Source organism: Atractosteus spatula, chromosome 10, assembly GCF_055471065.1.
Source record: "Atractosteus spatula isolate fAtrSpa1 chromosome 10, fAtrSpa1.hap1, whole genome shotgun sequence".
Lineage (NCBI taxonomy): Eukaryota > Metazoa > Chordata > Actinopteri > Semionotiformes > Lepisosteidae > Atractosteus > Atractosteus spatula.
In genome coordinates, this window is record NC_142715.1 from 23,446,078 (window position 1) to 23,458,606 (window position 12,529).

The following is a 12,529-nucleotide window of genomic DNA, read 5'->3' on the forward strand; positions in this document are numbered from 1 at the left end:
TAGTTCAGTGGTAGCGCGCACGTACTCTATGAAGCTTCGTTTTCAATCGCCGGCGTCTCCACTCCGGATTCCTTTTAAACGCGATATCTTTCCTTCCTCGTGTGACTTCCCTCGTGTGTGAATTTCAGGGAGACACATAAACCCTTTGTCTGTTTTAAAGAGACATTTTTTTTAAAACCAGACAAAACGAAAGACGTAGTAATTAGACACACGTAAAAAACACTTGAATCTAATTGAGAAAATGTGGACAGGGGCAATGCATTACTAGTAGCGGCTCTGAGCTCACTGTAGTGCAGTTGACTAAAGTGACAGTAGGGCCAGTGGCGCAATGGATAACGCGTCTGACTACAGATCAGAAGATTGTAGGTTCAATTCCTGCCTGGCTCGTGAAGTTTTAAACCACGCTACTCAACACTGTCCCCTAGTGTGTGCGGTCCTACACAACCTTACTATTGACTGGATGAGTCTCCTGTTCCATCTCCAGTTCTTTCCACACATTCTGCCTGTTTCACCACCGTTGTTGTAGGACAACAGCCACAGATATGAGAAGAGATACTGTTCCGAACAACTGTCTTAAATAATCACGTTGATAAAGGTGACAATAAGTGTTTTTCTTTAATATAACCTTACATTTGCCTATAAAGTTCACACTATTTTCTGTAGCCACAGATCGCCAATATTTCTGCTGTCTCCTGAGAAACACAAGTATAGAGTTCAAACACAATAAATAATACCACAGATCTATTCAGTTAACACCCAGATGCGACAGAACGGATGTAAGACTTACACCCCCTTTAAATATGTGTTTCCTTAATTTCAGTTCTCTTCCCTCCCCAGTATACCTGCAAATTCACTATCACATAATAAAGGCTGTACATGCATTACCTGTAATACAGCTACTAATAAAGATATACCTTAAAGTTAATTATTAATAAATAATACTATTATTCATAAAGATGTGTATTCATAAGATTCATTGTGAATAGTTGTGGTGTCTGGAAAGCAACACCAGTGGGCAGTGATTCGTCAAATATACGTATTGTAACACCCTCGCCTGGTGGTGAAGAGGAAGTGCCCCTAGGCGCTCATAGTACTGCTGGGCATGCTGGGAGTGGTAGCCGGGGAGAGTCTGAGGGTCAGCTCGATGACCAGCAGCTGACCCTGCATATGTAAATAGTGTTATAGTAGTTCTAGTGTCCTGCGTAGTCTTATAAGTGTATAGCTTGTTGTTAAGTAATTACCACCCTAAAGATGTTTACGTGCTCCGTCAGTCTCCTCATGGGTGTGTATATTCTGTGTTTGGTTTTGTGTGGTTGATAAAGAATAAAGCTATCGCTTGGTTCATTTATCTCATCTCCATTGGTCCTTTGTCCTGAGAAGAACCTGCAAACGCTACATTGGTGTCAGAAGCGGGCAGGATGGACTAACCGTGGCAGACATTAACCGATTCTGTCAAGCGCTGGCTGACTCTAAAAGAGACAGAACCCACCGGCAGCGCACATACGGAGCCTGAGCAACTCCTGGGTGCGACAGGTGGCCACAGCCCTTACCAGGGCTACTCAGTAGTGGTCCTGCCGGTAGAATTGGGGCAACTGGCTGCTACGCCTGGCCAGCAGATACCCCAGAGAGAAGATACTCTCCCTGCCAGAGCCGACCAGCGATTCCCACACTCATTGGCATGGGTGCGACCCGGTCTCTATGACTGGGAAGCACCTTGGGAAACCTAAGGCAGTTCCAGCTCGCGGCCCAAACGAATGGCTGGAACCGGGCAGAGATAGCCAGCCACCTGGCTGTGGCGCTGGAAGGAGCAGCCTGCCAGGTGCTCCTGGATGTCCCGGAGGAGGACCGAGGAGAATATGCGGCACTGGCAGCAGCTCTTCCGCTGGAGGTGGAGGAGGCGCCTGACCTGATGCGGGAGAGGCTGGCCCTATGGCGGCGCCGACCAGGAGAGCGACTGGGCTCGGTCGCCGCTGATGTCATGTTCCTCGCCCGCCGAGGATACCCAGCTTTCCCCCACGAGGCACAGCGGGAGATGGCTCTCCAGGCCTTTCTCAAGGCCCTCTCACCTGAGGAGCTGCGGCGCCACGTACAGCTGGCCGCGCCGGCCTCGCTGGGGCAGGCCTTGGCCCTTGCTACATGGGCTGAGGCCGTATTTGGGGTGGCTGGAAGCGCCAGCAGATGCAGTGCACCCTGCCGGCTGACCAACGGTTTTGGTTTTGCCAACGCTGTGGGAAGAGGGGACACCGAGCCCGGGACTGCCGGGCCCCAAAGCCTCACACACTTAGATCGGCATCGGGAAACGGGAACGGGGCGGCTCAGTGTGGGGACGGCCGTCCTTGGAACACCTCAACCCCAGCTCCGGAGAGTGCTGGGGCACGGAGAGCCACCGTGGGGCGAGTCAGCTGTAGCCGGGGCCTGTACCTCCACTGCCAAATCGAGGACCAACCCTGCCTGGCCCTGCTCGACACCGGTTCATCGGTAACCCTACTCCGGCCTGGCGTCCTCCCCGACACCGAGGGCACCAACCCCCCAGGATGGGAGGCCTCTGGCCTGCAGCTGAAGACCGTGATGGGACAGCTTGCTGCAGTCCAGGGGAAACAGGTGCTTGCCTTCCGTCTGGGTACAGTGACGGTGCGCCACCCCTGCTACAGATGCAGCCATTCAAAGTGCGCGTTACAGACACATACCGCAGGTGGTGTCGCGCATTGTGACGCAAGATGACGCTCTGTACCGCGGTTGAATTTTACCACTGAAGGGAAATCTTAGTAGCTGAGCATAAAAAGAATAGGAGCATACTGTAACACGTGTGAAGGCCATAAACGATATTAATTTTGGAACATAAACATACAGTATATGGCTGGTCTTGGTACTTTAAAGAAAACATACACACCAGTATTCCATTTCTCCCTAAACATTTTAAGCATCGAAGTCTTTAACTAAAGAGATACCGGAGTCAACAAGCATACTTTTAGAATTTGATTAAAAGAGAATATAATATGGAATCGCGTATCTAACGAAATTAATAACTATATAATTATATTCATGCACCGCAACACAAGAATAGTACAAGCTGTACATTGTCTGTCGATAATGTTTCTGTAGTGCTTTTTCAGCCCTCAGCATGTGACTATGCTGGTGGCGCTGTGGGTTAGGTTCCTGACTCCCATATCACATAGTATGTGATTGAATCCCACTGGAACTATGACTTTATTTTTTAACAAACATTTCTTTGAAAAAATGAAACGCTTCCCTTGGTCAGAGATTAAATAAAACCTCACTCGCACCAAACAAATTTATATTTCTAAATATCACAACATGATCGGATTTAAGTCTTTTTAATAAAAATGAATAGTCACCTATGCGTTACAAAATAAACATTTATATTGATTTGAATCACGTTTTGATTTAAATCGTAAACGCGTGTTTAAATATATGTGTTTAAAGGCGATATATAAAAGCGCTGATTCTTATGGAATGTGTTCCGCTGGGGATTCAAAAAAAATTATTTTTCTTAATCGCGTATCTAAGGAAAATAGCAGTATAACTTTGTTCATGCACATCATTATACAGTATCTCATTTTGTATTTCTATATAAAAAAATCGTTTGCCCAGCCACTGTTGTTGTTATTGTTTTTATCCTGTAAAGCGCTTTGAGGAGCACAGATTTCTCACCACTTAGATTACTTTTTGACACCATCCTTACACAAAGCAGAAAATGATTGTATTTTCCGATGACATACTGTACAAGTGCAAAGATTACAGATTTTAATCGTCTTTTTTCTGAACCAGGGAAAATCTGATCATGTTTCTCTATAACAATAATCAAAAACTTTATTTTACATTTTATTTATATATAAAAATATATAATATATAAATATAAAAATATTTATTTTTATTTTATTTTATTTGTTTTGAGATGCCACTTTTAAAGGTGATATGTAAAATAAAGTTTTTTATTATTGTTATAGAGAAACATGATCAGATTTTCCCTGGTTCAGAAAAAAAGACGATTAAAATCTGTAATCTTTCCACTTGTATGTCATCGGACATTAATGAGTACAACCCCCCCTCTCTGCAGGAGTGCTGGCTGTGACGAATTAAACCGGTTTCACAGGTATTTTCAAAGTAGGAAGTACAGTGTTAACTAGTAGCTAGGCTCCTCAATGAAATCGCTTTAACATGCTAATGCATTGGTGTAACAGTCCGGGCGTGGCAAGCTTCCAATGTCAACTCGACTCGATTGGAAGACAATGAACGTATTTTAGCCCTAAATGAATTAATAGCAAACATGGTTTACATAAAAGACATTTTTCCAAGAAAGTTTATAATAATATGATCTATAGTTGAAATCTGAGCCTAAATATAAAGGAAAAGCATTTTCAGAGAGCAATCACGCTGTGTTTATGTAGAAAAAGCGATTAGGTTTATGAGCAATCTAATTACCTATTCGCTTAAAACGCTATATAAAATAAAGTTTATTAAAGGTGAATGATAAGTGTCGCAGTTTAAATAATTTTTGTAGTACGGCTTGGACAGATTCCAAGTGCATTTTTGCAATTTACGTTGCATTGTCCAATGTGCTGTTGTAATACAGTTTAGAATACAGTAAGTCTAAACTGTATCAGCTTTATTTATGTGTTGCAATTTAGAAAAAGTCAAAAACTGCACTCAAAATGCAATTTAGAGCTTTCTGGCAAGAGGAGACACCCAAATTATAATGTAACATGCCACTGTTTGTAACTTTTAACAAAGTTATACTGCAATTTTCCTTAGATACGCGATTAAAAAAAATACATTTTTTGAATCCCCGGCTGAACACATTCCATAAGAATCAGCGCTTTTATATATCGCCTTTAAACACATATATTTAAACACGCGTTTACGATTTAAATCAAAACGTGATTCAAATCAATATAAATGTTTATTTTGTAACGCATAGGTGACTATTCATTGTTATTAAAAAGACTTAAATCCGATCATGTTGTGATATTTAGAAATATAAATTTGTTTGGTGCGAGTGAGGTTTTATTTAATCTCTGACCAAGGGAAACGTTTCATTTTTTCAAAGAAATGTTTGTTAAAAAATAAAGTCATAGTTCCATTGGATTCAATCACAAACCATGTGATATGGGAGTCAGGAAACTAACCCACAGCACCACCAGCATGGTCGCATGCAGAGGGCTGAAAAAGCACTACAGAAACATTATCGACAGACAATGTACAGATTTGATAAAGCTATAAAATAATGTAATTAGGCACAGAACAAGTTTACAGCACAGTACAATAATAAATGCTGACCATGACTTTAGAAGCATAAATTACCTTACACTCAATTTAAACACAAGCTGTCTTTAGCCCTCTAAGCTGGTTCATACAGAAATGTAGAGAACCAGGCTCAGAACACACAGCTTCATTAGCGAATACATATGCAGGATAACTGGAGAAGAAGTTTTACAGTGGATGGATTTTTAGAAACATCCCATCAGTGACATCACTGAAGTCAACTCCTTGGTAACTGTCGTGTGGATAGTTTCACAAGAATCAGACAAAGGTTTAAGCATCGCTTGTTCTAGATAAAACTGCAAATAAAAACAACAACCCATAATGTACTTCTTTGCGGCTCTGTTTGCCCAAATCATATGTAGCGGCGAGGCTTATTAATAAGAAAGAATTAAGTGTTTCTGAGCTTTCCCAAATTAGGCCTCATCTCTCTGTTCATCTCTGTGATGCAGCCACAGAGAAACTATTCATGCAGGCTGATTTAAGGTTTCTTTTGATAAGGTTTCCTAGGACAGCTCCCAAAGGGGGATGCACTTAGCTAAGCCTGGCTATCATGATCAATGGTCATCCATTGGCGCCTATCTGTCTAGGGAGTGCCAGATGGACATCTGGACTGCATTCCTAAGTGTCAGGAGTAAGTGACTCATATCTCACCTTGATCAACCAATCAGGGACTGGTAGGGCCGAGTAACCCACGTGGGACTCTGATGCCCATGGAACTTTCAGCCAATCAACGAGCTGAAGTTCCTTCAGGTAAAAACAGGCAACACAGAGAGCCTGGGAGATTCAGGAAGATTCAGTGGACTTCTCTAAAGGGAATTCAAAGGTGAATTCCAGGGCAGGACAGCCCAGGAGCAGAAGGCTCCCAAGGGCAGGACATTCTCGCACCGCACCTCCTGACCATCCTGAGACTCGGACAACCACGGAACGGCCAGTGTGTCCGAGTGCCAGAACTTTGCTTTGTTCTAAGAGTCTAGAGCGGAGGTTGCCAGAGAGTAACCAGAGGATCCACCTGAGGTTAGCATCAGCAGCAAGCCTCGTGAACAGGTCGGAACTGTGGACAGCTGAATCACTATTCAGAACTAGCTCTTCATCAGAAACGAACCGGTCCTCTTCCTGACTTGCTGGGACTCACAGTCATCTTTTCTCCTGTGCGCAAACTTTGCTAGTTAAAGCCAACACTAACTAGCCGGCCAGTGAGCATCTGCAGCGCACCGTCGCAAGCCGCACAGCACAGCCTGGCACGCAGCCAGAGAGCGCGGATTGGACAGCAACAGCCTGCAACTGTTTCTTTGTGCCCGCAGGAGATCTGAATCCCCAGAGATTGGATGAGTATTCAACTTCAATGCATTACAGCTCAAGAATTCAATTGTTATCCCAACCAGTTGATATCAATTTAATTCCTAAGAGTTATGTACTTGTTTTGAGTATCTAATGTAGAACTTATAACCAAGTTAATTTATGAAACGGTCTAAATGAATGATATACTGAACGTATGTCCTCTTGATGTGTAACTCTTCGTAACTGATTGAATATATACCTTTTGTATTCTGATAACCCTCTCGATAAGATCTGTTAGGTTTATTTGCATATTCTATGTATTAATAAATGTATCCTCGTGTATTAGTACCTGTGTGTGTGAGTTGTTTGAGTTATGTCGCATGGTTGGATTCTAAAGCCATCGCAAGAATCAACTTTGTGATTTACTGCTACAATTAATAATTGTCACAGTAAATGCCCAAACCCTACAGAACTGGTGCCTTCAGAGAGCCACTACATTACATTTTGGCTATGGCAACGTTACACATATATTCACAACATGAAATTAGAAAATAATATTACGTAACCAAAATCCGCAATATGGAAACAGAACCTGTGTAATTGTTGACAGATGATGTACTCGTAACATTTTTACAAGACGAACTACAACATTTAAAAAATGACTTGTATGTACTTGATATCTCTAATCAATCCACGGCGATACAGTTAAAGCACTCCCCGCACAAAACGAAACTAAAACGCCCTGGGCCTACCGTTTCGCGCTTCTTATCAGTTGCTTAAAAGTAATTTGACCGTATGAAATGCATAATATAAACCTAGAAACATATACGTGAGCAGTATTTACGTAGTATCGGTGTCAAGACATACCTCTCAAATACTGTAAATCAAGTTAAAAATATCTCAAGACCGATTCTGGTCATAATGAAACCATGTTTTGTGTATGTTTTCTTTAAAGTACCGAGACCAGCCATATAGTGTATGTTTATGTTCCAAAATTAATATCGTTTATGGCCTTCACACGCGTTGCAGTATGCTCCTATTCTTTTTATGCTCAGCTACTAAGATTTCCCTTCAGTGGTAAAATTAGATATGAATATTCAATACTTAAATGGGCACAGTTAAGACATTAAATATACATATACATACTGTGTACAGTACAGTTTGCATACGGTAATATGTTTATGTTCCTAAATCAATCTCTTTTATGAGCATATGAAAGGCATGGTGAATCGATTCTCAAAAATTACTGTACTTTGCATGATTGGAAAAAAATGCGTGATTGCGAAATGCTGTGGTGTTACTTTTACAAAGACAGTCAATGAAAAAAATAATGTGGACCAGGGCAATACTTTGAGTTTACAGCTTGTCCAAGGTCATTTATTATTAATACTATTATTAATATCTTCGTTAAAGACTTTGATGGCTACAGCTCAAACATGAGAGGTTGAGCTTTATTAGCTCCACCTTGCGGAAATTCCGGATACTATTATTTTGCTAGCGGTATTTACCGGTAACTCGCGGTAGACTGCGTACAGCGTACCGGAAAATAATGCGGTATCGCCCGTGCATTTTGAATGGCTGCATCTGTACATCACAGAATGGAAGTTTCAGGCCCCTTTTTCATTACAGGTTCAAACTAACCTGAAAGTTACAGAGTTTTAGGTCACTTTTGTATTAAAAAGTGTCTGAAGCCTGTAAATATAATTTGCCCTTTTAAATTGTGGATGAAATCCAATCCCATGTACCAAGACCTTACAGTATATTCATGTTAATTAAAACGACTAACGCTATTGGACATTAGCTGGTGCTTTTTGTAACGATTTGCTATTTCATGCTGGAAAGAAGGAAACCCGACCAACGTTTGCTTTCAGGTGCGGTTCATTCACATAATGGACATCTATTTCTGAGTAGCCTGATTTAAAAACACACGAACCCGGTAGAAGTCGATCCTACAATCTCATGATGCAAAATCAGACGCGTTATTCATTAAACCACTGGCCAATCATGTAACTGAATTGCACCATGGTGAGTTCAGCGCTGCAACTAGTAATACACCATCCCATCTAAAATTTCTAAGTGAGAAACGTGTTTTCTACATTTTTATCAGTTTTAAAATATCATCTCTTTCATACAGACAAAGGGTTTGTGTGTCACTTTGAAATTCTGATTGATTTAGAATTCAAAGAAAAAGGTTTTCTTCAACAACGCAGTGAAATTATGACATCTTTCACTCTACTTCTCTCTTGTAGTAAAGCAGACCTTGCAGTGTGAGCATTTACTCCAGTAAATTAGGTCATGTATCATGTTAAATCACTTCTTCAAAACAAAACATTTCCTGGTGCACGTTTTCTCCACGAAAAAAAAAATACATTTTTCCCTAACATGATTTCTAGTTTTTTTTTTCCATCAGAGTACAGAAAGAAGAAAAAAGGGAAAAGCAGTGTCGCAAAAAAACTCCATCGCCCTTGGTAGATGTCAAGCTCATCGGATATGAAAAGTGCCCAATAAAAGCAATTTCTCTTCATTTATCTTAGCGTCGGGGCTGCTATTGTGTGTGAGGAGGCAACTTGCTCAGCCAGCAAACTCAGCGCTTACTGAATACAGGTATGTTTTGAGTGTCATGCTGATCGTCTTATAAATGCAAAAGAAACTTTTAAAGCTGATAAAAGTTTTCCATTGTAATTTGCATGTAGCTACAACATCCCTGGAAGAGAGATTTTATCAGTTGCACGTAATCGGTATTTTTTACTTTTTGTTTAGTACTGGAAATATATTTTTTTAAGTTTTCTAAAGAAGATCTCAAGAAGTATTGACAGGACCTACCTTTAGCACTCAATAGTGATATTAATGGAGTAGAAATGTAAGATAAATTGATGATCTGAGCTAAAATAGTCCTTACACGCCTCCTGTAACAGTGTTCGTATTCATAGCAAGTTATATTCTTTTTCAACACCAAACGTTGCTATTGCATTAAGCTTTGTGCGACCATTAGAGGTTTCGGTAGCTTCTGAAGAGCGCACTCTTCCAAACTGAAAACTCTAAGAACATTATTCAAGACGCACCATGTCCCAGATTCATTCATCGGGACTAGGATTAATATCAATGGAAAGTACTTCAAAATAAAAGATTTAACTGATATATTAAAAGAGTAGGAAAGCATTTAAAGTAGAAAAAAATCAGTTCAGATGATATTTAATTTTTTGAGAAATGGGCACATACATCAGCTCAGTGAGCAGTGCGAGGTGCTCTTCTGGAGATTATGTTAAATTAGTTAAAATCATGTGATAGTTAAAAAAGCTTAATACTTAGTGAAACAGCCAGCACAAATGGTTGCGTTTGTGATTATGTCACTTCTCTACTACAGCAGCGGCGATAAAAGACCCTCTGAAAACAGTAAAGCATTGCACAACTGAATTCGTTGCTATTTGGAGAAATCCACAAACTCGTGATTTTCATGTGCTTTAAAAGACAGCCATACTTACCGACAAAATAAAGACTGATTGCTGATTTTTTCCGAAGCACAGTTGACCTTTCTGAGCCAAATGATGAAGCTCACCCAGTGAATACTATAGCAGAACGTGGAGGAAAGTGCAACTTTGTAACTATCACAACCACAGGACCAACTGCAAGAAGCAGAATCAATTTCTCATCGAATGGTGGTGTTGTCTGAGGTACACGATGTGAACGCATGCAGAGAATCCCACAATCTCTTCAAAACTTGGACAAAGTATTTCTGATGGAGCGCTGTGCGTAAAGATTGAATAAGCTTTGCTCCTGCCGATGATTAGGCGTGAAAAAGCACAGCATTCAAGTTTCACAGACAAATGCACCATGCCTACAAAACCAATTTTAAAAACAACTGCGGCACACTACGATTCACACTGACTCAAAAGTGATCACGGCAGATGTTGCTCCCTGCATAATGCTGAAGGGACCAAAGAGCTTTGCTGTTGGGAAGACAAAATTAGGCTTTTTTATGCCTTGATGTTAAGCTGACAAAGACTATCTTGAAACACCTAGGTCAGTCTCTCGACAGACTGTCAAGCAAAGCTTTTACCCATTGAACTCGCAATAGAAGGAAGGTCTTAACCCACAAATACTTAGCAGAGGCGAGATTCAAACCTAACCCAGCAAAGAAATTGGAGCACAAAACTAGCACCTTAGACCACCCAGCCACACTCCCAACACCTTACTTTTTCAGAGAACGCCGGGTGGGTTCAGCTCTTGTGAGACGCGTGGAAATGACTGCACCTTCGTTTTCCGAGATGTTTCCTATCACTTCTTTGTCAGCTCTGAATATAGTTCTTTTTTGGAGCAGGCTTCAGACCTTTTATTTGATTTATAAAGGAGGGTGCATTCAGAAACGTGTAACTCCTGTTTTAGAAATGCTTTGGGCGGTGTGTTTTATATAACGCACAAACAGTATTCTGATTGTATACTGTAGACCTGTGTAGAAATCATACTGGATGTGACTGGGATTCTGAAATGTTTCTTGAAAAGGTATTCAGGGCTGCTTGAATCTATAATAAAAAAGTGACCCGAAACTTCCTACCTTCCAATCACTGATGTCGCTCTCCCTAAACCTGTACGTGATGTTTTGCAGATGTGCAGTGTGCCTTTACTCCTGTATTAAAAACAACCTCTGTTGTCGGGCGGAGTTGAAGGAGAACTAACTGCACAGAAAAGTACGTAACGATAAAATGTTTCTACACTTCAGAATGTCCCTTTAAATCCCCGCTCACACACGTCGGTGTGGGGAGCGGGCAGGTAGAGAGCTTTTACAGATGCTCATGATGTTTCTCATGGGGTGTTGCCTGCAGTAGCATCTCTCTCCACGCCTTTGGAAAGAAAAGAGTGGCTCCAGTGCAAGGTAAGGTCAGAACAGCTGGTCTGATTGTCTTAGAAAACAAGAAATTAAAATCAACAGGGAAATTGAACAATACAGAAATCAGTGCAGTATACAATAGGAAGCAATCAAACAAAATGCTCAGCAAAAATCGTAGTTGAGTAAATTGGTGAAAAAAAAATATTTGTAAGCAAAAGAGAGCCAGTGCTGCGCGCGAAACACATCAATCGTTCAGCATTTCTGAAACGTTTAATTGAATTAACAAAGAAATCCTCTCCTTAAACTTCGAAAAGGATTATCTGTTGAGCCAGCAGGCGTAACACTGCAGTTGCCCGTTTCTAACAGGTGTTTGAAGTTGTGGATAACATTTAGCAGGTTTGGCGCCGAGGCTTAGCTGGTTAAGATGCCTCACTAAAAACCATGAGAGTGCATTGGACTTTTAGGGCTTGATAGAATGAAGTCATTAAAAGGTTGTGGGTTCAAGTCCCACCAGAGTCATGTATCATTTTGATTCAACCTTTCGAAATCCTCTAGGGATTGGTGTTGATCAAGTCAAACAAAGGACTTCTTAAGAGTCCACAGTTGAAAATGAACCAGCAGCCACAAGAAAGAAATTAGCACTGGACTGTGATCACATTACTCCTGTCCTGGACTCCTTGCACTGGCTTCCTGTCAACTTCAAAATCCTCATGCTCACCTATAAGGCTTTCCATGGGTTGGCACCTCAGTACCTGTCTGGGTTATCGCCCTACTCCCCACCTCACAACCTTTGCTCTTCTAATTCTGGTCTCCTATCTGTCCCCCAGTCCATTTACACTCTATGGGTGACAGGGCCTTCTCCTGTTTCGCCCCAAAGCTCTGGATCTTTATCCCCAAGGATATCAGAGAGTCACCTTCTCTAAACTCCTTCAAATCCAGACTCAAAACCCTCTTCTTTAGAAGAGCCTTTAATGAACTATTCTTTACCCCTCTGCTCCTACTGTATTTAATACCACCATCTATTGTCTCCTCTAACTGTGTATTCTCATCCTGCTTATCTTGTGTATTTTTTTAACTTTATTGGTTTCATTCTGTAAAGTGCTTTGAAATGCCACCTTTAAAGGCACTATATAATGTAAAGAT

At 41.2% G+C, this 12,529-nt stretch overlaps 1 non-coding gene across 1 annotated transcript; it reads left to right on the plus strand.

Annotated features, from left to right (window-relative positions):
* Nucleotides 1-314: 314 nt before the first annotated feature.
* Nucleotides 315-387, plus strand: trnac-aca (transfer RNA cysteine (anticodon ACA)). Its single transcript has one exon. It is a non-coding gene; the product is annotated as a tRNA-Cys (tRNA).
* The last annotated feature ends 12,142 nt before the right edge of the window (nucleotides 388-12,529 follow it).